General features: G+C 37.6%; 1 protein-coding gene and 1 pseudogene across 2 annotated transcripts in view; one reads left to right on the forward strand and one right to left on the reverse strand.

The window, feature by feature from the left end:
* The first annotated feature begins 3,598 nt into the window (after positions 1–3,598).
* On the forward strand, positions 3,599–22,684 carry LOC144967298 (uncharacterized; annotated as a pseudogene). The gene is made up of 6 exons (XR_013644346.1): positions 3,599–3,824; positions 8,054–9,026; positions 9,614–9,619; positions 10,794–10,823; positions 17,207–17,403; positions 21,539–22,684. The product of XR_013644346.1 is annotated as an uncharacterized LOC144967298 (transcript).
* A 1,921-nt stretch (positions 22,685–24,605) lies between these two features.
* Positions 24,606–26,589, reverse strand: part of LOC144967286 (PITH domain-containing protein GA19395-like) — a 109,213-nt gene continuing 107,229 nt past the window's right edge. The window contains exon 7 of the transcript XR_013644345.1: positions 24,606–24,661. The gene's annotated coding sequence lies outside the window, so the exon portion shown is untranslated. The remainder of the gene's footprint in view (positions 24,662–26,589) is intronic.

The following is a 26,589-nucleotide window of genomic DNA, read 5'->3' on the forward strand; positions in this document are numbered from 1 at the left end:
ATATAATTAAGTGAGTAATAATCATTAAAATGGCTGTCTAAAAACAATAACAAAGAGCTGAGTGATGTCAAACTCGTTCCGTCTATATTTTGCTGGCTTGACCAGCGATAACAAGCTCGTGACACCAGTGTGTCAAATTTGTCTTTGTTTTTTAATTTTTAATTTCTACTAAGTGTCTCATTGTTTACTTTCGTGTCGAAAAAAATGTATTGTCTAGTGATTGTTACTGCACAATTAAAATCCATTTCATTAACCTTTTACAGACGGGATTCGCTCTTACCTACCATTACATTTCACCGCGTTCATCAAGTGAGCAATGTGATCCACCATCTCAAATCGGCACAATGTAAGGGTAATTAACCAGTTGAATGCCGTACCCTGGAAAGACACGTTTTAAAAAATTTGGTCAGAAAACTCATCCTTCAAATATCGATCGATTTAAATGACTCTAATCTTGGCAAAAACTGTCACACTTGAGACATCGCGAGGTCCCAGGTTTGAGAGTTTTTGCCAAAATGAGAGTTATTTAAATCGAGGTCCCAGGTTTGACAGTCTTTGCCAATATGAGGGTCAATTAAATCGTTCAATATTTTAAGGACGAGTTTTCTAGCCCAATTTTCAAATACCTTTTCTTTCCAGAGTACGACAGTTAAATGCTTAAAATTGAATTTATATCCATATATGGATCATACTTGTATTAAGTTTCTGAAACTTCTTTTGAAGAGAAAGGATATTATAAATTATAAAAGCGGGGAAAATTAAACTCATACAGTAATGGTCCATTGAGCTTTAAAATCAATTTTCAGCACACGGTCCTTTCCGATATGATTCCTAGAGATCACACTTGTCACTTATCAGTGAAGTTTATTCGTTGAAGCCGGACTCGCATCCCAACCAACAACTACTACTACATCGTAATACTGGATGTCGTGTGATGACGTCAAAGGACAGATTTGGGGGCTTCTTGCTCGTCGTTCGTCGTTCGACGTCGATTTCGTTAACTTGCTATTACTCTCTTGGTTGGAATGGCTCGTTTTTATAATATGATATAAAATATCATTTGAATGTAATGCATTTTTCTACCGCCATTTTAAGTTTAGACTCAAAACAATGTGAGGAATGACGACCCCATAGAGGTATTCGTGCACATTATGTCATCAGCTAAACGACCCTTGAATTAGGAGGTCGCTGTCAACACAGAACTATGTATGTCATTTCGTTACACATCCGTTATCTCTCCGTTAAATATTACATCTTTTTAAAAAAAAAGTCAAATGTCATTAGAAGTCAATTTTAAATATGGGAGTATTATAATTATAACAAAACAATATAAAACACGTGTTTCGTTCGTCATATTTTCATTATTGAAATTAGTATAAAGCACAGTTTTAAAAATGCCATTTATAATGAGCTCGTCATTTTTAATTTCATTCTATACGTATCTTTGTTTTTTATCGTTTTGACACACACACACACACACACAAACACACACACACACACACATACACACACACACACACAACCAACATTAATCGTTTTTCGTTGTTTCATCGTATAGAATGCCATTGTATTAAATGGATAACATTTGTAATGCGACTTGATGATGAGATGTACGAAATGGGAATCTTACGTTTTATTTCTTAAATTATTTATGATCACGAAATACTTTGAAATGTTTATTTCCTCCATATTATTTCAGTTCATATATCTAATTTTGACAAGGCCTATTCCTTAACCATTTCCTTACCAACAATAGGATAATCGTCGCATTCGTTACGATACAACCTTTTTTTTATTCAATTTTTTTTTTGTACATCATAAAATTTAAAGAAAATGGGGCAGTGTGTTGTAGAGCATGTTTTACTAAAGAAATTATTTATCGCAAAAACTTAGATATCTACTGCTATTGCGTTTGAGTGATAAAAGATATATTTTTGTGCTAGTTGGGTGTGAAGTTTTGGGGAAAATCCTGAAAATTGCTGGTAAGGAGAGAGTTAAGGAGTTCAGTTAACAGATGGGGGTTAGTCCGCAATATTGTTCCTCCAACCAGACAATAAACGTTTAATATCATAATATGTAGATTTAATTTGTGTTTTGGTGAGATGGCGGGCGCAATGGATGAATATTATACTTAGACTAATGTCATCAATATTGATGGTTAATAATTAAAAACAACTCGTCAGAATTTCGTTAACCCCAGACTGACTGAGACATTTTACTCCCTATATGAATCGACCTCAGAAGTCTCGGGTTTAAGAGTGTTTGACAATTGGATTCAATAGTCTGATGTCACGACCGCCTAGCAACATTGATTCTTAACATAGAAAATCGGTACTTTGTATTCTTCATGCTGGCTAGAACCTTTTTACACACACACACACACACAAAAATATATATATATATATATATATATATATATATATATATATATATATATATATATATATATATATAAAGGATTCTGTTAGTTTAAGACAGAACTGACGGGCACTGGAACATTTGCCAAGTGCTGTGACATCGGCTACTACCTGGGTGCGAGCAGCGAAGCCGGCAACCAGGCCCGGCGTGTGAGTACTTCTGGTGTTGAAATACTTAAAAAAAATAAATGAGCTTTTATGTAACAGAATATGCACTAAATGTGCTCAAAGCGCATTACAAGGGGTCCCAAGCCACTATCAACACTTAACTCGTAGAATGAGGCGTGACGATAACCGGTGCTGCGCTTGAATATTACAGGCGCGGTCGGTGTTTGTCGTCGACTGATGTCCAATATGTCGCTAAAATAGGTTGTTGCAAAATTATTCTTCCTTTCGGTCTTCTTCAAGAAAATAAGTTGTCCGCTGATTCATGTATCTCGTACCACATTTCAAAATACCTCCTCTGAAAAGAAAAAAAAACTAGGAAAATTTAATTTTGAGATTTTTGTTTTTTTTCCTAAATTTCTCTTTTGCTCAGTAGTGGTTATGAATAGCGAGTAGTTACCGGCTACTTACTATAGATAGTTTGATGTTGACGTCACTCAGGTCTTGTTATTGTTTTTGCCATCCACGATTATGAGTAACTCTCACTAAACTGTATTAACCAGGCTATAAACGTTCAATGTTACACATAGTTTTGTGTGTTGTCCGTTATACTTCCGGATGGCAAAAGTTGTGAGCTTCTTAGCCAAGGAGCGCTTGCTAAAGTTCAAAACATTGCCATCGCGGACCAAAATCGGTAAATGAACTTTTATAGTCGGGTATACAGGTGAAATCCCTTACAAGCCTTACTGACACGCATACACTTATCGTTACGCTATATTATATTCTAATTCTGTTGATTCGGCAATTTAAATCTCTCGCTCGCGGATATCGCGGTCTACCGTTATGAACACCGACAATTATGTTCATTTTTGTTTGTTTTTTAATTTAGCCCCCCCCGTCCTCAATTATTTCTCCATGCCCTCCCTATGTTGTTTTTGTTATCTTGTTCTACCACTAGCTGATAATAAGTAGCCAATGTCATTCCCAATGAGTACTTGCACGCACGACTGACACCGGCAGTGTGTGCTTTTACCATTATATATAAAGAGGACGTTTATTGCATTGTGCTGTCATTTGGACTGAGCAGTTCGTTGGGGGGATATATCTAGTATTTATTTATCATCTTACTATATTTCTTTTTATTCTGTTGTAACACTCACATACAAAAAAAAATTCAACATGTTCGACGACGATGATGCTGCTCTTGTTGTGGACAATGGCTCCGGTATGTGCAAAGCTGGTTTTGCTGGAGATGATGCTCCCCGTGCTGTATTCCCATCCATCGTGGGAAGACCCCATCAGGTTCGTTAACGCATTTTGTGAAAACATTATTATTATTATTATTATTATTATTATTATTATTATTATTATTATCATTATTATTATTATTATTATTATTATTTAGTTTTCTCTTCCCTCCGTGTCTAATGTTTAACATGTTAAATGACTGCGTTTATTATTGCTCGTGTGTGTGTGTGGTGTGGTGGGGTGTGGGTGTGTGTGTGTGTGTTTGTGGTGTACGTTAAGTAATGATATAGATTTGAATAAGATAAGATTAAGCGGCTTCGAAATTTCAATTAAATTAATAAATGATGATTTGAGTTTAATGACCTTTTCATTTTTTTCACCTAAGGAGCCACTGTTACCATAGAATAAAGTTGTCGCTTTTTTTTTAATTGTTGATGACAAATGAAGAATACATTTAATTCATGGGTATTTTAAGTCAAAGTTTCCTAGCCAGAATGGACAGGCTGATGGATGGAAGAATTCTTTTTAAAAGCTTAACCAGTTAACTCTGCCGTGCTCTGGAAAAAAACAAAAACAAACCAAGTATTTAATAAATTGGCCAGACAACCGGTCCTTCCCAATATCGATCGATTAAAAAGACCCTCATCTTGGCAAAAACTTACCTGGTCCTAGGTTTGAGAATTTTTTCTAAGATGAGGGTCTTTAAATAAATCGATATTGGAAGGATGAGTATTCTAGCCAATTAAAATAAATATATGTATTATTCACGAGTACTGCAGTTAGCTGATTAAATGCAGTATCTACTTGTACATCGTTGGCTTCGGAAAATAGTTCAACATTTAGATCACGCATTGAACCTACACTTTTTTTCAACCTGGAGCTAATGATAGACTCAACTGGACCATCGTCACGCCTGAGCTCATGCTTCACATGTTATGGTTGAAATGAGCTAGGTCAGCATTAGATACTGCTTGTGCTATCTTGTTCGTGACGCATCAAAAGATTAAACATAACTATGCCGTCGGCCCATCCGGTAAAATGTAACCCTTCGCCTCAAAACGGAATCATGTATCCCTGGGAAAAACATCCACCATGTTTTGATTTTAATAATATAAATAATAGAAATATGACATTTTGGTTTTCGTAAGTTAGAGTTAGACAAAAATTTTCTCGGATCTGTGGTTTTCGGATCGGAGGGTCCAGGGTTCGAATCCCGCTCTGAGCAGGGCATTGTCGAGTTCTTGGAAAATGCTCTTTACTCACATTATGTCACCGTACTCAGGTGTAAAATGAATACTTGGCCATAAAACAGCGTTGTCTGTCGAAAAAAATGTAATATCGCTGTAACATGTCTCGTCTCACATGTTAAGTTGTGGTCAGGGACCCCCTGTAAAGCGTATTGAGCACGTTTATTGGATTTGCGCTTTATAAATGCCCATATATTAAAAAAAAAAATTACTCACCCTCGAATAAACATAAAAACATAAACCAATGTAGTTTTGCGATTGGTCCGTTATACTTCCGGATGACAATGTTGTGAGCTTCTTAGCCAAGCGCATACTATCTATTCTCCATTTCACGTCGGATCCATCGCCCACAAGGCTGTCAAGCAATATCATATTATAATATTAAGTTACTCCAATGCTTCTATGCTCTGACAAAACGCTTTTTTTCAATTAAGATAGAAAGCTTTTACTGTCGACGAATGATGACGAGTCATAAACCATCCAACTTGAGAGTTCGAATCGAAGTGTTAGGATTATAACTGTAGACATACGGTATTGAAGGTGATCTAATTTAAATTGATATGAAAAGTCTAAAGTTCTGATCAAAATGAAGATAATTAATTACTTTGTCAAAAGACGGCTGGTAAAATGTATTGAATGTCTTTACTTTATCGATCATTACATTACATTGTTATATGCATGCTTTTTATAGTTACGATATAAGATATAGGTTGTAAACTATCAATGTCATTGATAAATTCTCATTAGCGAGCAAGCGCAAAAAGGGGTGGGGGAGGGGGGAGGGGTAGTGCCGCGCTGAAGACCGGTCTGGACCGGAGGTCCCACGGTCTTTTAGCTGTGAACCGGAGACCGGTCCCATAGGGGAAGACCGGCGACGGTCCTCACTTCTATAGCCTACTACTTCCCCAGCGATTCGTTGCCTCGGTAGCCTATCTTCCACCAATCACCACCCATCCCACTTAATTAATCGCACCCACCCCCTTTGCCATACACTAAACGACACAGACGACCATAGAGGCAGACGACCACCTCCCTCCACTCCGCAAACCGCCCTTTCGGGTGTGAGATGGGGGGAACAGGAGGCGCACGCCTTGGACGATTCCATTATACGGGGTAAATTTCAAAATTTACTACACCATAATGATCGCAATGACAATGATCTATGGTGAAGGCATGACCCCTCTTCTCTAATGGGTTATTGTTTGAAATGTATGTGACTACTAAAGATGTGTGTGTTTGTGTGTGTGTGTGTGTGTGTGTGTGTGTGTGTGTGTGTGTGTGTGTGTGTGTGTCTCGAACCTAGCAAGTAGCAAATCCGATTTTTTGTTTTCTTTTGTCCATCTCTTGTCGCCACTCCTTTCTATCGCAGTGTTGTCATTTAAAATAATACAATGATATTAAAATTTCGTTTGGTGTTTTTACTAATCAAATAATATGAGTTTCATTAGTTTCTTCCTTCCAAAAAACCCAGTTATAACGTCTGAATTTTAAAAAGTCCAAAAGAATATTTGGGGACCCCGATAGCTCAGTTGATAGAGCACTCTCTTTATACGCAAAGGGCCAGAGATCGATCCCGGGTGCAGTCGAGTTTTTTCTGAATCCCTATCTACTCAGCAATGAATGGGTAGCTGAGTTTGTTAGATCTGGCGAAAAGTCATCATCGACCCCTCTTATTACCTCATCCACCCCCTCTTATTATAACTTCACGTCTCTCTCTTACTATTCAATGCTCGCTGCCTTCTAATGTGTGTGTGTGGGGAGGGGGGGGGGGGGGGGGGGTAGGAGTTGCGTGTGTGTATCAACGCCACGAACAACTCGATCAACGCCTTGGGCGATGCCATTATCTCCGTTAATGGGGATAAATTTCAAATTTTATTAAATCATCGAAGTAACAATGAAGTACGGTGAGCAAATAAAGAAGGCATCACCCCTCTTCTCTAATTAGGTTACAATTTGAAATGAGTGTGACTACTCCGTGTGTTTTACTCCTGTAGACCACGGTTCTCATCATGTAGCGGTCTTTAACGGTTCAAGAATGAACGATCCCACGGTCTCAAAGGTCAAACCGGTTCGAATTTCCAACAGTCTCTCAGGAATGTTCAATGTTGAAAAGGACCGGTCCTAGGACCGGTCATTGCGGTCTTCATTTCCCAAGGACCGTAGGACCGTGGTCCTTAAGCTTGCCAAGGACCGCCCCGCACTAGGGAGGGGTGGAGAGAAAGAAGTCGGAAGCGTATTATGCTCATTTCTGATTATTTATGGAAATATGAAACACATTTAATCTGAACTAAAACGCTGCCGAGCACGAAAATGAAATGAAACTACAAAATCCCATTTTGATAGTAAAAACAACACACGCATACACATGCACACACACACACACACACACACACACACACACACACACACACACATTGATCGATTTAAATCGCGAACCTGGGAAGGTTTGAGAGTTTTTGCCAAGATGAGGGTCATTCAAATCGATCGATATCAGAAAGATGAGGTATTTGACCGAATTTTTATTTCCGAGCTTTTCCAGAGCACGTCAGTTAACTGGTTAAACATGTGACGTTATGAAAAGGATAAGATTTTTCGCCAACAGTGATTTTATTGATAGATTTAACTCAAATCATATTTTTACAATTACTTTGGCATAGAACAACTTTATAATCAGTGCAAACCATTGTTATCGACACTTTCACGCAAACAAAATTCACAGACGTCACAAAATTCAAAAAAAAAAACAAAAACAAAACAAACAAAAAAACAAAACAAAAAACAAACAAACAAAAAATAACAACAACAAAAAAAAAAACAACAACAAAAAGCAAAAAACAAAACAAAACAAAAACAGAACAAAGCAAAAGAAATTCAAAAGAATAGAGTAATGGGAATACTCGAATATCCAAAAACATAACTAAATTATAAACAAAGCATAAAACAAGCAACCAATATATAGCATAGACAAGGCTTTTACTTATCTGTATATCGTTGAATTACTTGCCATTACATTTGTTATTCTGATTCTCTTTCCAGGGTGTGATGGTTGGTATGGGCCAGAAAGACAGTTATGTTGGTGATGAAGCTCAGTCCAAGAGAGGTATCCTCACCCTCAAATACCCCATCGAACACGGCATTGTCACCAACTGGGACGACATGGAGAAAATCTGGCATCACACTTTCTACAACGAGCTCCGAGTTGCCCCCGAAGAGCACCCTGTCCTCCTTACAGAGGCTCCCCTTAACCCCAAAGCCAACAGAGAAAAGATGACCCAAATCATGTTTGAAACCTTCAACACCCCAGCCATGTACGTCGCCATCCAAGCCGTGCTTTCCCTGTATGCCTCTGGTCGTACCACCGGTATTGTCCTCGACTCTGGGGATGGTGTCAGCCACACAGTCCCCATCTACGAAGGTTATGCCCTTCCTCATGCTATTATCAGATTGGATCTAGCTGGTCGTGATCTCACAGATTACCTCATGAAGATCCTCACAGAGAGAGGCTACTCATTCACCACTACAGCCGAGAGAGAAATTGTCCGTGACATCAAGGAAAAACTTTGCTACATTGCCCTTGACTTCGAACAAGAAATGCAAACTGCTGCCACATCCTCCTCTCTTGAAAAGAGCTACGAATTGCCTGATGGCCAAGTCATCACCATTGGAAACGAGAGATTCCGTTGCCCCGAAGCCATGTTCCAGCCATCCTTCATTGGAATGGAATCTTCTGGTATCCACGAGACCACTTACAACTCCATCATGAAGTGTGATGTTGATATTCGTAAAGACTTGTATGCCAACACTGTTCTGTCTGGTGGTACCACCATGTTCCCAGGTATTGCTGACCGTATGCAGAAGGAAATCACAGCCCTTGCCCCACCCACCATGAAGATCAAGATCATTGCCCCACCAGAGCGTAAACACTCCGTATGGATCGGAGGCTCCATCCTTGCTACCCTCTCCACCTTCCAACAGATGTGGATCTCTAAGCAAGAGTATGACGAATCCGGTCCATCCATTGTCCACAGAAAGTGCTTCTAAATATAGAATTACAAAGATTTCCTGTTATCTGTTGATAAATTATCCTGTAATAACATTTTCACGCAATAATGTAATTAATGTCTATCCAAATAATATAGACCAATAAAATAGCCGCTTCTTGCTTTCTGTGACATTTTGAATCACGGAGATTAAAACGTGATTGTCGAAATTGTCACAAAAGAGAAAAGAAAACTAAAGAAAATTAAATTCTATTTATTTAACATGATACTATTGATATTTCTTCTTTTCCATTTTTAAAATTTTGCAATAATATAATGATTGCTCAAATCCGAAATTAAACTATTGGAGGGTGTTTTTTAGGAAAATAAATGAGGCAAAATAAATTTTATTTAAAAAATATTTAAAATAAACACTATTTGGCCTTTGACCTTACAGTCAACACCATTCTGAGGACTCATCTTGAAAGAATAATTAAAAAGCCTTGTTGATTTTTACGAGTGAACAAAACTCACAGATCGCAAAATACATCGACAGCAATAAGCCTCAACACTGAGATACCGGACCTATAGATAGTTTGAAGATGACGTCACTCAGGCCTTTGTTATTGTTTTTGCCATCCGCGTTTGTGAGTTGTTCTCACTAAACTGTATTAACCAGACTATAAAAGTTCATGGTTACACAGAGTTTGTGTGTTGGTCCGTTATACTTCCGGATGGCAATGTTGTGAACTCCTTGGCCAAGCGCATTCTATCTATATGAGGGGACTCAGGTTATTTTTATTCCGTTACTAATCAGGGGACTGAATAAGGTATCATACTTATTCACTCAATAAGACAATCTTTAAACATGAAATCTCCCCAAAAAGGGGGAGATGGAGCATATACGTGTAATGAAAGTATAAAGGGTCCTTTTTTAAGTTTCATCATTCATATCCTACTCTACTCTTAAAAAAACAAACTGCAAAAAACACAAATTTTAACCTGAACGTGAAGTTCCAGGTTTGAGAGTTTTTGGCAAGATGGGGTTCATTTTAATCAATCGATATTTGAAGGAGGAATTTTCTGGCCAAATTTTCAAAATACGTGTTTTTTTCAGAGTCCACCAGAGTCGCATCTTTTCTCATAGAGATAAAGGCCCTTTAATTCTATTGAGAGTCTGGGAGATCCCTGCTTTGCCTTCAACCCCTTTACATCTGTTTTCTCAAGCCCTGGATGGAATCCTTCAACGTGCGGCTATGCGTTCTAGTGGTATGGCAATCGCCTTCGGATCGGACAGGTCCTGGGTTAGAGTTCGAGTTCGACTCCTGCTCTGAGCGGTGCATAGTTGAATTCTTGGAAAAGGCTCTTTACTCACATTGGATCACCATACTCAGGTGTAAAATGAATACCTGATCGTTGCCAGCGTTGTCTCTGTCGGAAAAAAATGTAATATCGCCAACAAGCGTCATGTCTTGTTCTACATGTTGGCTAGGGGCGCCTTGTAAAGCGCCTTGAATACGTTTAGTGGATATTATATGGCGCGATATTAAAGCTCAAGAAAGAAAGGAAGGATGAAAGGGGTTTGGGAGCTTAAATCGGGGGGGGGGGGGAGGGGGGAGGGGGTTAAATGTTTAAAAAGTATCTTATATCCATCCATTTTAAAGTTTATCGAAAGCATATTTTGTAAGAAGAAATTGACTGTGCTCCATTTGGATACGAACCTGTTCCCTTGTCCTGGTTCAAGCGCCTTAACAACAAGAAGAAAAGTATGAAGACAATATATTAAAAAAAACTAGGTATGTTATGCAAGTCTTTAGTCAATAACTGTACAAGAATTTAACCAAAATAAAAACATACACAACAACAACAAATTAAACATTTAACATTTTAGCTTTATTCAAATCAATAACACAACAACATTTTATTTGATTTCGGTGGCTTATTGAAACTGTTATATTCATTATTCAGTTAAAACTTTCATTTTGTGAACCAAGTTTTCAAGAACATAATGTATCATTTTGAATTATATAATATGCGGATTCAGATAACTCAAGGGGTTCAAAGTGACTCAGAATGCAAAGTGCTAAATTTCATTCCGGGTTGAATCGTCCTCCATTTTCTGATTTCTCTGATCATTCATCGGCGATTGGATTGCTGGGCTGTTGGATCTGGAACAGAGCACGTTGTCGCAGAGTAGCATCATATCCAAAGATATCTATCAAATGTTGCTTACCCCGTCCCATTGGATAGAGAAGTGAATGAGATTTACGATGATGTATTAAAATGATAATGATAATCATAGTTTTGTACTCAATATTATGATAGTTCAAACGAAAGTGAACTTACTTTTGCTCATGATAACTATCAAACCCCCTACATCTTCGATGTAAACACACACCCCAATGTTTTCGATTGCTTTGTAAAATAACTAAAATTTCATTAACAATCCAAATCAACATAAATGTAAAATCTGATCTTTTTTGCCATGAGAATTTTAACTTTTTAGGTAAGATTTTAAAGTGGTTGGAGATCTCCAGACAGGGAGCAGTTTTTCTGAGCCACCTGTATTAGAATGAGACGTTAATTTACTATTCGTCTGTTTGCGTGAGTTAACTATACTACATTGTTTTCCTTTTTATAACTTTTAAGTAGTCTTTGCTGTCTGGTTCAAGTTTACTGTTTGTTATCTTGCTCCATTCATATACGATTTCTAAAGTTTACTTTGTTCTTTCATTCCATAGGAGCCGCACTACCATTGCTATGTTGAAAGTAATGATACTTAAAACTAACGACTTGTCATCTCTTCTTATGTCTAATGGAAGTAAAACCAGGACATTAAGGGCAGAAAATTCCCTATAAACATATGTTTTTGAGTCATTCTTAGACGCACGAAGAAGGAATTGTTTACTATCTCTCAGGGGTATCGGAGGATCAAAACGATTTAGAAGGTCCGACAGATAAGAAAGCGTCGTTTTGGACGAGACACAGTCATCTCATATTTTTTTTTTTTATTTTTTTTGTAGTTAAAAATAGCTTTGAGCTTTTATATAGTGAATTACACACCAAATGTGCTCAAAGCACGTTACAAGGAGTGCCTAACCAAGAGAGATATGTTATGCAGGACGAGACATTATCATTATGCATATAATGTGATTTAACTGAGGGCGGTGAGAGAATGTGAGAAAAGAGTTTTCCCAAGTACCTTTCGCGCCAAACAAAGATGGTTTCGAAGCAGGGACCTACCATCCCAAAAGCGAGAGTCATACCAAAAGAAAATAACCTGTAAAATTTGTAGGCCTAAATTTTAGCTTTTAATCTAGTAGCTGGCAATTCAATCAGTCATGAGTGACCAAAATTCCAGCCAACAAATCTATCAGTGGCTGTGACCCAAAATGATAAATGGATGCATGCTTGCTTGAACATTTGGGACACACATTAAACATTTCTTTATGCCTCACCTCTCTCTTTCTCTCTCTCTCTCTCTCTCTCTCTCTCTCTCTCTCTCTCTCTCTCTCTCTCTCTTTCTATCTTTCTATCTTTCTATCTTTCTATCTATCTTTCTCTCTCATCGTGTGTATCTGTGTATGTGTGTGTGTGTGTGTATGTTTGTGTGTGCGCGCGTTCGTGCGTACCTTTATGTTGTCTGAATGTGTATGTGTGTGCTTGCCTGTGTTATGTAGCTCATGGGCACGTTTGTTGTCACCAATCTGCCAACTAAGCATCTCTATTATGTTTGATTTTTACGAAAAGATTCGGCTACTGAGGCCAAAATAACGTGTATTTTTTCCCTTCTGAACGAAGTTGAGAGTCAGTTTCCACGGGTATAGACGTTTTCTTTTTTTTTTCAATCATTTTTCTTTTTGGCTTTGACTGTTAAGCCTCAAGGTGTCTCGTCTTGTAAATATATTCAAGCAACAACGAGCTTAGTCAGTGATAGGAAAAGTATCATTGATTGCAAAGAGTCTGGTTCCGGCGTAGTTTTCTATCGCAATGCACTATACATTTATTTTCTAATTTGACTGGGGTTGGAACACACACCTCTAACACTTTTTGAAGGTGTAGGGTTAAAATCTGAAATATGACTTATACAAACTCATTGAATTGGACAAAGGGTTCATTTGGCCTGCTGTGGAACGCATTGATCATGGCAAAATTGTGAAGACGAGATATAAATGTGCTTCTCTACTTTTTATATTATTATTATTAATAATGATGATGATGATGATGATGATGATGATGATGATGATGATGATGATGATGATGATGATGATGATGATGATGATGATGATAATAATAATAATAATAATAATAATAATAATAATAATAATATAATGATAATAATAATGATGATGATGATGATGATGCTGATGATGATGATGATGATGGTGATGATGATGATGATGATGGTGATGATGATGATGATGATGATGCTGATGATGATGGTGATGATGATGATGATGATGATGATGATGATGATGATGATGATGCTGATGATGATGATGATGATGGTGATGATGATGATGATGATGATGATGATGATGATGATGATGATGATGATGATGATGATGATGATGATAATACCAGTCTTGTGCATTTGGGTCCTAAACTGTATCAATCAGACAATAAAAGTTTAAGGTTACACATATTTTTGTGAGTTTTGTGTGTTCGTACGTTTTGTCTGGCTAGCGGATGTTATGAGTTTTTTTTAACTAATAGTCTGATTGATACAAATAAATGAGTACTACTTATAAAATGGCTGACTAAAAACAATAACAAAGAGCTGAGGGACGTCAATCTCGTTCCTTCCATGACGACTTTAGCAGGAATGAAAATGATTCACTCCACTTATGGACACCCGGAGAACCACGCCTCTCGGACAGTCGTCATAATGTAAAATGGCAGTGATTAGTAAACAAAGCTAACTACCCAGGTTTTACTATCGATGGCATATGTTTCTAAGTGAAATACCCACTGTTCTACCGCTTAATCAATAGAACAAACACAGAAAACTTTGTGTAAATTTAAACGTTTATGACATTGATCGATAAAATCGTTTGATAACTATTCATCCATTTGGCTGTATAGATAGTTCTATAATGACGTCACTCATGTCTTTGCTATTGTTTTTTGCCATCCGCGTTTATGGGTAATGCTCACTGAACTGTATTTACCTGACTATAAACGTTCATGGATACACACAGTTTTGTGTGTTGGTCCGTTATACTTCCGGATGGCAATGTTGTGAGCTTCTTAGACGAGCGCGTATTATCTATAAAAACAATAACAATGATCAGAGAGAGGTCGATATCATTCACGTTATTGTTTATAAACAACCAACTACATTTGTCCCAGCACGTGTGATGTGTCACAAATTCCATGTCTTGATTGGTCAAAAATCTACTGGTTAATTACAACAATAAACCACTGGAGGGAGACAGGTGTCCATTTATATATTATAAAAAAGATTTCTCACAAGAAATCAATCACCGCTTGTACTCGCAGGGACTCGACGCTACCTAGATCGAGTATGGGGATGGTTCTCAATAAGCTACTACTGAGCATTAAAAGTATTATATATAATTTACATTTCTTCTGATTGATGATTGGTCATTGTATTCTATATAAAATAACTATAAAACACTCATAATGACAAACCAATAAACAAACACTAACGACAAGGTGAAAATGGAGGGGCTTCGAATGGGACCAGTACAAAAATGGACATTTCGTCTGCTGACGAAGGATTTGTATCCGAAATGTCCATTGTCTGTACCAATTCTAACGGAAGACTTCCCATTTTTACCTTTTCGTTCGTTAGTGTTTTTAACTATCCCAGTCTTCAGGCGCCCCTCACCGCTCTCTACTTTTACAATAAACACAATGTAACGCGTTTAATATAACATTTTAAGTTTAATGCTTGGAAATCATGCTATTAATGTTTACGTATATGGAGATCTATGAGTAATATTTCATTACGTGACAAATACATAAAACCGAAAAGGGAAGGAGTTATGATGGATACATAGGTGGCACATTGATCTTTTACAGATGAAGTTAGATTTTACTCTAACTTGGCTTCATATGCTTTAAATCTTACAAAGGGTGTATTAACAGGGATGCGAACCGTGCTTCATTACTGATATTTTGATGAAAGCAGTGAGGTCTGTAGTTGTAGCCAACATCACTCAGACACACACATACACGCACACACACACACACGCACACATATATATACAGAGAGAGAGTGATTGAGATTGTATGTTTTTGAGAGGGAGAGAGGGAGAGAGAGAGAGAGAGAGAGAGAGAGAGAGAGAGAGAGAGAGAGAGAGAGAGAGAGAGAGAGAGAGAGAGATAGATAGATAGATAGATAGATATCTACTGCTATTGCGTTTGAGTGATAAAAGATATATTTTTGTGCTAGTTGGGTGTGAAGTTTTGGGGAAAATCCTGAAAATTGCTGGTAAGGAGAGGGTTAAGGTGTTCAGTTAACAGATGGGGGTTAGTCCGCAATATTGTTCCTCTAATCAGACAATAGACGTTTAATATTATAATATGTAGATTTAATTTGTGTTTTGGTGAGATGGCGGGCGCAATGGATGAATATTATACTTAAACTAATATCATCAATAATAATGGTTAAAAAATAAATCCAACCCGTCAGAATTTCGTTAACCTCAGACTGACTGAGACATTTTACTCCCTCTACGAATCGACCTCAGAAGCCTCGGGTTTAAGACAATTGGATTCAATAGTCTGATGTCACGACCGCCCAGCAATGAGCAGCTTGATTCTAAACAAAGAAAATCGGTACATTGTATTCTTCATGCTGGCTTGAGCTTTTTCACACAAACACACACACACACACACACACACACACACACACACACACACACACACACATATATATATATATATATATATATATATATATATATATATATATAAGGATTCTGTCAGTTTAAGACAGAACTGATGGGCACTGGAACATTTGCCAAGAGTTGTGATGATCCGGTGTTTATTCATCGGCTACTACCTGGGTGCGAGCAACGTGTGAGTACTTCTGGTGTTGAAATACTTTTTTCAAAAAAGAGCTTTTATGGAACGGAATATGCACTAAATGTGCTCAAAGCGCATTACAAGGGGTCCCAAGCCACTATCAACACTTAACTCGTAGAATGAGGCGTAACGATAACCAGTGCTGCGCTTGAATATTACAGGCGCGGTGTTTGTCGTCGACTGATTTCCAATTTGTGGCTAAAATAGGTTGTTGCAAAATTATTCCCCCTTTCGGTCTTCTTCAAGAAAATAAGTTGTCCGCTGATTCATGTATCTAGTACCACATTTCAAAATGACTCGTCTGAAAAGAAAAAAAACAAACTAGGAAAATTTAATTTTGAGATTTTTGTTTTTTCCCCTTAATTTCTCTTTTGCTCAGTTCTGGTTATGAATAGCGAGTAGTTACCGGCTACTTACTATAGATAGTTTGATGTTGACGTCACTCAGGTCTTTGTTATTTGTTTTTGCCATCCGCGATTATGAGTAACTCTCACTAAACTGTATTAACCAGGCTATAAACGTTCAATGTTACACATAGTTTTGTGTGTTGTTCCGTTATACTTCCGGATGGCAATGTTGTGAGCTTCTTAGCCAAGCGTATAGATAGAATGCGCTTGGCTTAGGAGTTCACAACATTGCCATCCGGAAGTATAACGGACCAACACACAAACTCTGTGTAACCATGAACTTTTATAGTCTGGTTAATACAGTTTAGTGAGAACAACTCACAAACGCGGATGGCAAAAACAATAACAAAGGCCTGAGTGACGTCATCTGCATACTATCTATACTATCGATAAAATTCAATACGTGATTCGGCAAATGAAATCTCTCGCTCGCGGGATATCGCGGATCTACCAGTTATGAACACACGACACATTATGTTGCATTTTTTGTTTGTTTGTTTTTTTTAAATTTAGCCCTCCCACCCCGCTCCCCTCAATTATTTCCTCCCAATGTCCCTCCCTATTCTTGTTTATTGTTATCTTGTTCTACCACTAGCTGATAATAAATAGCCTATGTCATTCCCAATGAGTACTCGCACGCACGACTGACACCGGCAGTGTGTGCTTTTACCATTATATATAAAGAGGACGTTTATTGCATTGTGCTGTCATTTGGACTGAACAATTCGTTGGGGGGACATATCTAGTATTTATTTATCATCTTACTATATTTCTTTTTATTCTGTTGTAACACTCACATAAAAAAAAGAAATTCAACATGTGTGACGACGATGTTGCTGCTCTTGTTGTGGACAATGGCTCCGGTATGTGCAAGGCAGGTTTTGCTGGAGATGATGCTCCCCGTGCTGTATTCCCATCCATCGTTGGAAGACCCCGTCATCAGGTTCGTTAACGCATTTTGTGAAAACATTATTATTATTATTATTATTATTATTATTATTATTATTATTATTATCATTATTATTATTATTATTATTATTATTTTTATTATTATTATTATTATTATTATTATTATTATTATTATTATTATTATATTATTATTATTATTATTATTATTATTATTATTATTATTATTATTATTATTATTATTATTATGTAGTTTTCTCTTCCCTCCGTGTCTAATGTTTAACATGTTAAATGACTGCGTTTATCTCTCTCTCTCTCTCTCTCTGTGTGTGTGCGTGTGTGTGTGTGCGTGTGTGTGGGGGTCTGTGTGTGTGTTTGTGTGTGTACGTTAAGTAATGATATAGATTTGAATAAGATAAGATTAAGCGGCTTCGAAATTTCAATTAAATTAATAAATGAGATTTGAGTTTAATGACCTTTTAATTTTTTTACCTAATGAGCCACTGTTACCATAGAATAAAGTTGTCGCTTTTTTATTGTTGATGACAAATGAAGAATACATTTAATTGATGGGTATTTTAAGTCAAAGTTTCCTAGCCAGAATGGACAGGCTGAGGGATCAGAGTATGGAAGAATTCTTTTTAAAAGCTTAACCAGTTAACTCTGCCGTGCTCTGGAAAAAAAACAGGTATTTAATAAATTGGCCAGACAACTCGTCCTTCCCAATATCGATCGATTAAAAAGACCCTCATCTTGGCAAAAACTTACCTGGTCCTAGGTTTGAGAATTTTTTCTAAGATGAGGGTCTTTAAATAAATAGATATTGGAAGGATGAGTATTCTAGCCAATTAAAAAAAATATATGTATTATTCACGAGTACTGCGGTTAGCTGATTAAATGTAGTATCAACTTGTACATCGTTGGCTTCGGTGAATAGTTCAACATTTAGATCACGCATTGAACCTACACTTTTTTCAACCTGGAGCTAATGATAGACTCAACTGGACCATCGTCACGCCTGAGCTCATGCTTCACATGTTATGGTTGAAATGAGCTATGTCAGCAATAGATACTGCTTACTTTCTTGTTCGAGACGCATCAAAAGATTAAACATAACTATGCCGTCGGCCCATCCGGTAAAATGTAACCCTTCGCCTCAAAACGGAATCATGTAACCCGGGGAAAAACATCTACCATATTTTGATTTTAATAATATAAATAATAGAAATATGAAATTTTGGTTTTCGTAAGTTAGAGTTAGACAAAATTTTTCTCGGATCTGTGGTTTTCGGATCGGAGGGTCCAGGGTTCGAATCCCGCTCTGAGCAGCGCATTGTCAAGTTCTTGGAAAAGGCTCTTTACTCACATTATGTCACCGTACTCAGGTGTAAAATGAATACTTGGCCATAAAACAGCGTTGTCTGTCGAAAAAAATGTAATATCGCTGTAACATGTCTCGTCTCACATGTTAAGTTGTGGTCAGGGACCCCCTGTAAAGCGCATTGAGCACGTTTATTGGATTTGCGCTTTATAAATGCCCACATATTAAAAAAAAAATTACTCACCCTCGAATAAACATAAAAACATAAACCAATGTAGTTTTGCGATTGGTTCGTTATACTTCCGGATGGCAATGTTGTGAGCTTCTTAACCAAGCGCATACTATCTATTCTCCATTTCACGTCGGACCCATCGCCCACAAGGCTGTCAAGCAATATCATATTATAATATTAAGTTACTCCAATGCTTCTATGCTCTGACAAAACGCTTTTTTTTTTTCAATTAAGATAGAAAGCTTTTACTGTCGACGAATGATGACGAGTCATAAACAATCCAACTTGAGAGTTAGAATCAAGTATTAGGATTATAACTGTAGACATACGGTATTGAAGGTGATCTAATTTAAATTGATATGAAAAGTCTAAAGTTCTGATCAAAATGAAGATAATTAATTACTTTGTCAAAGGACGGCTGGTAAAATGTATTTAATGTCTTTACTTTATCGATCATTACATTACATTGTTATATGTATGCTTTTTATAGTTACGATATAAGATATAGGTTGTAAACTATCATTGTCATTGATAAATTCTCATTAGCGAGCAAGCGCAAAAAGGGGTGGAGGAGGGGGGAGGGGTAGAGAGAAAGCAGTTGGAAGCGTATTATGCTCATTTCTGATTATTTATGAAAATATGAAACACATTTAGTCTGAACTAAAACGCTGCCGAGCACGAAAATGAAATGAAACTACAAAATCCCATTTTGATAGTAAAAACAACACACACATACACATGCACACACACACACACACACACACACACACACACACACACACACACACACATATTGATCGATTTAAATCGCGAACCTGGGAAGGTTTGAGAGTTTTTGCCAAGATGAGGGTCATTCAAATCGATCGATATCAGAAAGATGAGGTATTTGACCGAATTTTTATTTCCGAGCTTTTCCAGAGCACGTCAGTTAACTGGTTAAACGTGTGACGTTATGAAAAGGATAAGATTTTTCGCCAACAGTGATTTTATTGATAGATTTAACTCAAATCATATTTTTACAATTACTTTGGCATAGAACAACTTTATAATCAGTGCAAACCATTGTTATCGACACTTTCACGTTAACAAAAATCACAGACGTCACAAAATTAAAAAAACAAACAAACAAAAAAAAACAAAACAAAAAACAAACAAACAAAAAATAACAACAACAAAAAAAAAAAACAACAACAAAAAGCAAAAAACAAAACAAAACAAAAACAGAACAAAGCAAAAGCAATTCAAAAGAATACGGTAATGGGAAAACTCGAATATCCAAGAACATAACTAAATTATAAACAAAGCATAAAACAAACAACCCATATGGTAACAACAAGATATGAAGTGAGTAGAAACGTGCCAGAAGACAATAGAGAATAAAAAAAAATTTTCGCGGCGGTGGTGGAGTTTGAACCTGCGACCTTATTGGTACGACAACTCCGCCTGGCAGGTGAGAGCGTGGCTCTACCGTGTGAGCTATCCACGAACACAAAAATATTCGTTTCAAACCCAAGTCATATTTCTAGAGACCTCTCTCACCCACTTCTTGGAGATCGCAGGCTCGCTCGCGCACAACCATCGCGAAGTTATTTTTGACCAGCAGTTAAGCTTAATAGCCAATATTCTCAACATAAACATATAACATAGAAACGATTGAGACATTGAGTATGCTCCGGTATATGGGGTGAATTTTTAATTCAGAAAAGTGAGTGGAGAGGCACTTATGTTGGTAACAACAAGATATGAAGTGAGTAGAAAAGTGCCAGAAGACAATAGAGAATAAAAAAAAATTTTCGCAGCGGTGGTGGGGTTTGAACCTGCGACCTTATTGGTACGACAACTCCGCCTGGCAGGTGAGAGCGTGGCTCTACCGTGTGAGCTATCCACGAACACAAAAATATTCGTTTCAAACCCAAGTCATATTTCTAGAGACCTCTCTCACCCACTTCTTGGAGATCGCAGGCTCGCTCGCGCACAAACATCGCGAAGTTATTTTTGACCAGCAGTTAAGCTTAATAGCTTAAAAATTTTTTATTCTCTATTGTCTTCTGGCACTTTTCTACTCACTTCATATCTTGTTGTTACCAACATAAGTGCCTCTCCACTCACTTTTCTGAATTAAAAATTCACCCCATATACCGGAGCATACTCAATGTCTCAATCGTTTCTATTTTATATGTTTGTGTTGAGAATATTGGCTATTAAGCTTAACTGCTGGTCAAAAATAACTTCGCGATGGTTGTGCGCGAGCGAGCCTGCGATCTCCAAGAAGTGGGTGAGAGAGGTCTCTAGAAATATGACTTGGGTTTGAAACGAATATTTTTGTGTTCGTGGATAGCTCACACGGTAGAGCCACGCTCTCACCTGCCAGGCGGAGTTGTCGTACCAATAAGGTCGCAGGTTCAAACCCCACCACCGCCGCGAAAATTTTTTTTATTCTCTATTGTCTTCTGGCACTTTTCTACTCACTTCATATCTTGTTGTTACCAACATAAGTGCCTGCTCCACTCACTTTTCTGAATTAAAAAAACAACCCATATAGCATAGACATGGCTTTTACTTATCTGTATATCGTTGAATTACTTGCCATTACATTTGTTATTCTGATTCTCTTTCCAGGGTGTGATGGTTGGTATGGGCCAGAAAGACAGCTATGTTGGTGATGAAGCTCAGTCCAAGAGAGGTATCCTCACCCTCAAATACCCCATCGAACACGGCATTGTCACCAACTGGGACGACATGGAGAAAATCTGGCATCACACTTTCTACAACGAGCTCCGAGTTGCCCCGAAGAGCACCCTGTCCTCCTTACAGAGGCTCCCCTTAACCCCAAAGCCAACAGAGAAAAGATGACCCAAATCATGTTTGAAACCTTCAACACCCCAGCCATGTACGTCGCCATCCAAGCCGTGCTTTCCCTGTATGCCTCTGGTCGTACCACCGGTATTGTCCTCGACTCTGGTGATGGTGTCAGCCACACAGTCCCCATCTACGAAGCTCATGCCCTCCCCCATGCCATTATTAGATTGGATCTAGCAGGTCGTGATCTTACTGATTACCTCATGAAGATCCTCACAGAGAGAGGCTACTTATTCACCACTACAGCCGAGAGAGAAATTGTCTGTGACATCAAGGAAAAACTAGCCTACATTGCCCTTGACTTCGAACAAGAAATGCAAACTGCTGCCACATCCTCCTCTCTTGAAAAGAGCTACGAATTGCCTGATGGCCAAGTCATCACCATTGGAAACGAGAGATTCCGTTGCCCCGAAGCCATGTTCCAGCCATCCTTCCTTGGAATGGAATCTTCTGGTATCCACGAGACCACTTACAACTCCATCATGAAGTGTGATGTTGATATCCGTAAAGACTTGTATGCCAACACTGTTCTGTCTGGTGGTACCACCATGTTCCCAGGTATTGCTGACCGTATGCAGAAGGAAATCTCTTCTCTTGCCCCACCCACCATGAAGATCAAGATCATTGCCCCACCAGAGCGTAAATACTCCGTATGGATTGGAGGCTCCATCCTTGCTTCCCTCTCCACCTTCCAACAGATGTGGATCTCAAAGCAAGAGTATGACGAATCCGGTCCATCCATTGTCCACAGAAAGTGCTTCTAAATATAGAATTACAAAGATTTCCTGTTATCTGTTGATAAATTATCCTGTAATAACATTTTCACGCAATAATGTAATTAATGTCTATCCAAATAATATAGACTAATAAAATAGCCGCTTCTTGCTTTCTGTGACATTTTGAATCACGGAGATTAAAACGTGATTGTCGAAATTGTCACAAAAGAGAAAAGAAAACTAAAGAAAATTAAATTCTATTTATTTAACATGATACTATTGATATCTCTTCTTTTACATTTCTTAAATTTTGCAATAATTTAATGAATGCTCAAATCCGAAATTAAACTATTGGAGGGTGTTTTTTAGAAAATAAATGAGGCAAAATAAAATTTATTAAGAAAAATATTTAAAATAAACATTATTTGGCCTTTGACCTTATAGTCAACACCATTCTGAGGACTCATCTTGAAAGAATAATTGAAAAGGCTTGTTGATTTTTGCGAGTGAACAAAACTCACAGATCGCAAAATACATCGACAGCAATAAGCCTCAACACTGAGATACCGGACCTACAGATAGTTCGAAGATGACGTCACTCAGGCCTTTGTTATTGTTTTTGCCATCCGCGTTTGAGTTGTTCTCACTAAACTGTATTAACCAGACTATAAAAGTTCATGGTTACACAGAGTTTGTGTGTTGGTCCGTTATACTTCCGGATGGCAATGTTGTGACTCCTTGGCCAAGCGCATTCTATCTATATGAGGGGAATCAGGTTATTTTTTATTCCGTTACTAATCAGGGGACTGAATAAGGTATCATACTTATTCACTCAATAAGACAATTTTAAAACATGAAATCTCCCCAAAAAGGGGGAGATGGAGCATATACGTGAAACTGCCTGATCTGTAATGAAAGTATAAAGGGTCCTTTTTTAAGTTTCATCATTCATATCCTGCTCTTAAAAAAAAAAACAATCTGCAAAAAAAACACAAATTTTAACCTGAACGTGAAGTTCCAGGTTTGAGAGTTTTTGGCAAGATGGGGTTCATTTTAATCAATCGATATTTGAAGGAGGAATTTTCTGGCCAAATTTTCAAAATACGTGTTTTTTTCAGAGTCCACCAGAGTCGCATCTGTTCTCATAGAGATAAAGGCCCTTTACTTCTATTGAGAGTCTGGTAGATCCCTGCTTTGCCTTCAACCCCTTTACATCTGTTTTCTCTAGCCCTGGATGGAATCCTTCAACGTGCGGTTATGCGTTCTAGTGGTATGGCAATCGCCTTCGGATCGGACAGGTCCTGGGTTAGAGTTCGAGTTCGACTCCTGCTCTGAGCGGTGCATAGTTGAATCCTTGGAAAAGGCTCTTTACTCACATTGGACCACCATACTCAGGTGTAAAATGAATGCCTGATCGTTGACAGCGTTGTCTCTGTCGGAAAAAATGTAATATCGCCAACAAGCGTCATGTCTTGTTCTACATGTTGGATAGGGGCGCCTTGTAAAGCGCCTTGAATACGTTTAGTGGATATTATATGGCGCGATATTAAAGCTCAAGAAAGAAAGGAAGGATGAAAGGGGTTTGGGGGCTTAAATCGGGGGGGGGGGGGGGGGGAAGGGGGGTTAAATGTTTAAAAAGTATCTTATATCCATTCATTTTAAAGTTTATCGAAAGCATATTTTGTAAGAAGAAATTGACTGTGCTCCATTTGGATACGAACCCGTTCCCTTGTCCTGTTTCAAGCGCCTTAACAACAAGAAGAAAAATATGAAGACAATATATTTAAAAAAAAACTAGGTATGTTATGCAAATCTTTAGTCAAGATCTGTACAAGAATTTAACCAAAATAAAAACATACACAACAACAACATATTAAACATATAACATGTTAGCTTTATTCAAATCAATAACACAACAACATTTTATTTGATTTCGGTGGCTTATTGAAACTGCTATATTCATTATTTAGTTAAAACCTTCATTTTGTGAACCAAGTTTTCAAGAACATAATGTATCATTTTGAATTATATATGCGGATTCAGATAACTCAAGGGGTTCAAAGTGACTCAGAATGCAAAGTGCTAAATTTCAATCCGGGTTGAATCGTCCTCCATTTGCTAATTTCTCTGATCATTCATCGGCGATTGGATTGCTGGGCTGTTGGATCTGGAACAGAGCACGTTGTCGCAGATTAGCAGCATATCCAAAGATATCTATCAAATGTTGCTTACCCCCGTCCCATTGGATAGAGAAGTGAATGAGATTTAAGATGATATATTAAGATGATAATGATAATCATAGTTTTGTACTCAATATTATGATAGTTCAAACGAAAGTGAACTTACTTTTGCTCATGATAACTATCAAACCCCCTACATCTTCGATGTAAACACACACCCCTATGTTTTCGATTGCTTTGTAAAATAACTAACATTTCATTAAAAATCCAAATCAACATAAATATAAAATCTGATCTTTTTTGCCATGAGAATTTTAACTTTTTAGGTAAGATTTTAAAGTGGTTGGAGATCTCCAGACAGGGAGCAGTTTTTCTGAGCCACCTGTATTAGAATGAGACATGAATTTACTATTCAACGTCTGTTTGCGTGAGTTAACTATACTACATTGTTTTCCTTTTTATAACTTTTGAGTAGTCTTTGCTGTCTGGTTCAAGTTTGCTGTTTGTTATCTTGCTCCATTCATATACGATTTTTAAAGTTTACTTTGTTCTTTCATTCCATAGGAGCCGCACTACCATGCTATGTTGAAAGTAATGATACTTAAAACTAACGACTTGTTATCTCTTCTTATGTCTAATGGAAGTAAAACCCGGGCATTAAGGGCAGAAAATTCCCTATAAACATATGTTTTTTAGCCTTTCTTAGACGCACGAAGAAGGAATTGGTTACTGTCTCTCAGGGGTATCGGAGGATCAAAACGATTTAAAAGGTCCGACAGATAAGAAAGCGTAGTTTTGGACGAGACACAGTCATTTCATATTTTTTTTGTAGTTAAAAACAGCTTTGAGCTTTTATATAGTGAATTACACACCAAATGTGCTCAAAGCACGTTAAAAGGAGTGCGTAACCAAGAGAAATATGTTATGCAGGACGAGACATTATCATTATGCATATAATGTGATTTAACTGAGGGCGGTGAGAGAATGTGAGAAAAGAGTTTTCCCAAGTACCCTTTGCGCCAAACAAAGATGGTTTCGAAGCAGGGACCTACCATCCCAAAAGCGAGAGTCATACCAAAAGAAAATAACCTGTAAAATTTGTAGGCCGAAATTTTAGCTTTTGATCTAGTAGCTGGCAATTCAATCAGTCATGCGTGACCAAAATTCCAGCCAACAAATCTATCAATGACTGTGACCCAAAATGATAAATGGATGCATGCTTGCTTGAACATTTGGGACACACATTAGACATTTCTTTATGCCTCACCTCTCTCTTTCTTTCTCTCTCTCTCTCTCTCTCTCTCTCTCTCTCTCTCTCTCTCTTTCCATCTTTCTATCTTTCTATCTATCTTTCTCTCTCACCGTGTGTATGTGTGTATATGTGTGTGTGTGTGTGTTTGTGTGTGCGCGCGTTCGTGCGTGCGTTTATGTGTCTGAATGTGTATGTGTGTGCTTGCCTGTGATATGTAGCTCATGGGCACGTTTGTTGTCACCAATCTGCCTACTAACCATCTCTATTATGTTTGATTTTTACGAAAAGAATCGGCTACTGAGGCCAAAATAACGTGTATTTTTTCCCTTCTGAACGAAGTTGAGAGTCAGTTTCCACGGGTATAGACGTTTTCTTTTTTTTTCAATCCTTTTTCTTTTTGGCTTTGACTGTTAAGCCTCAAGGTGTCTCGTCTTGTAAATATATTCAAGCAACAACGAGCTTAGTCAGTGATAGGAAAAGTATCATTGATTGCAAAGAGTCTGGTTCCGGCGCAGTTTTCTATCGCAATGCACTATACATTCATTTTCTAATTTGACTGGGGTTGGAACACACACCTCTAACACTTTTTGAAGGTGTAGGGTTAAAATCTGAAATATGACTTATACAAACTCATTGAATTGGACATAGGGTTCATTTGGCCTG

The sequence above is a fragment of the Berghia stephanieae genome, chromosome 1, assembly GCF_034508935.2.
Source record: "Berghia stephanieae isolate SIO BIC M18660-M18661 chromosome 1, UCSD_Bste_1.3, whole genome shotgun sequence".
Lineage (NCBI taxonomy): Eukaryota > Metazoa > Mollusca > Gastropoda > Nudibranchia > Aeolidiidae > Berghia > Berghia stephanieae.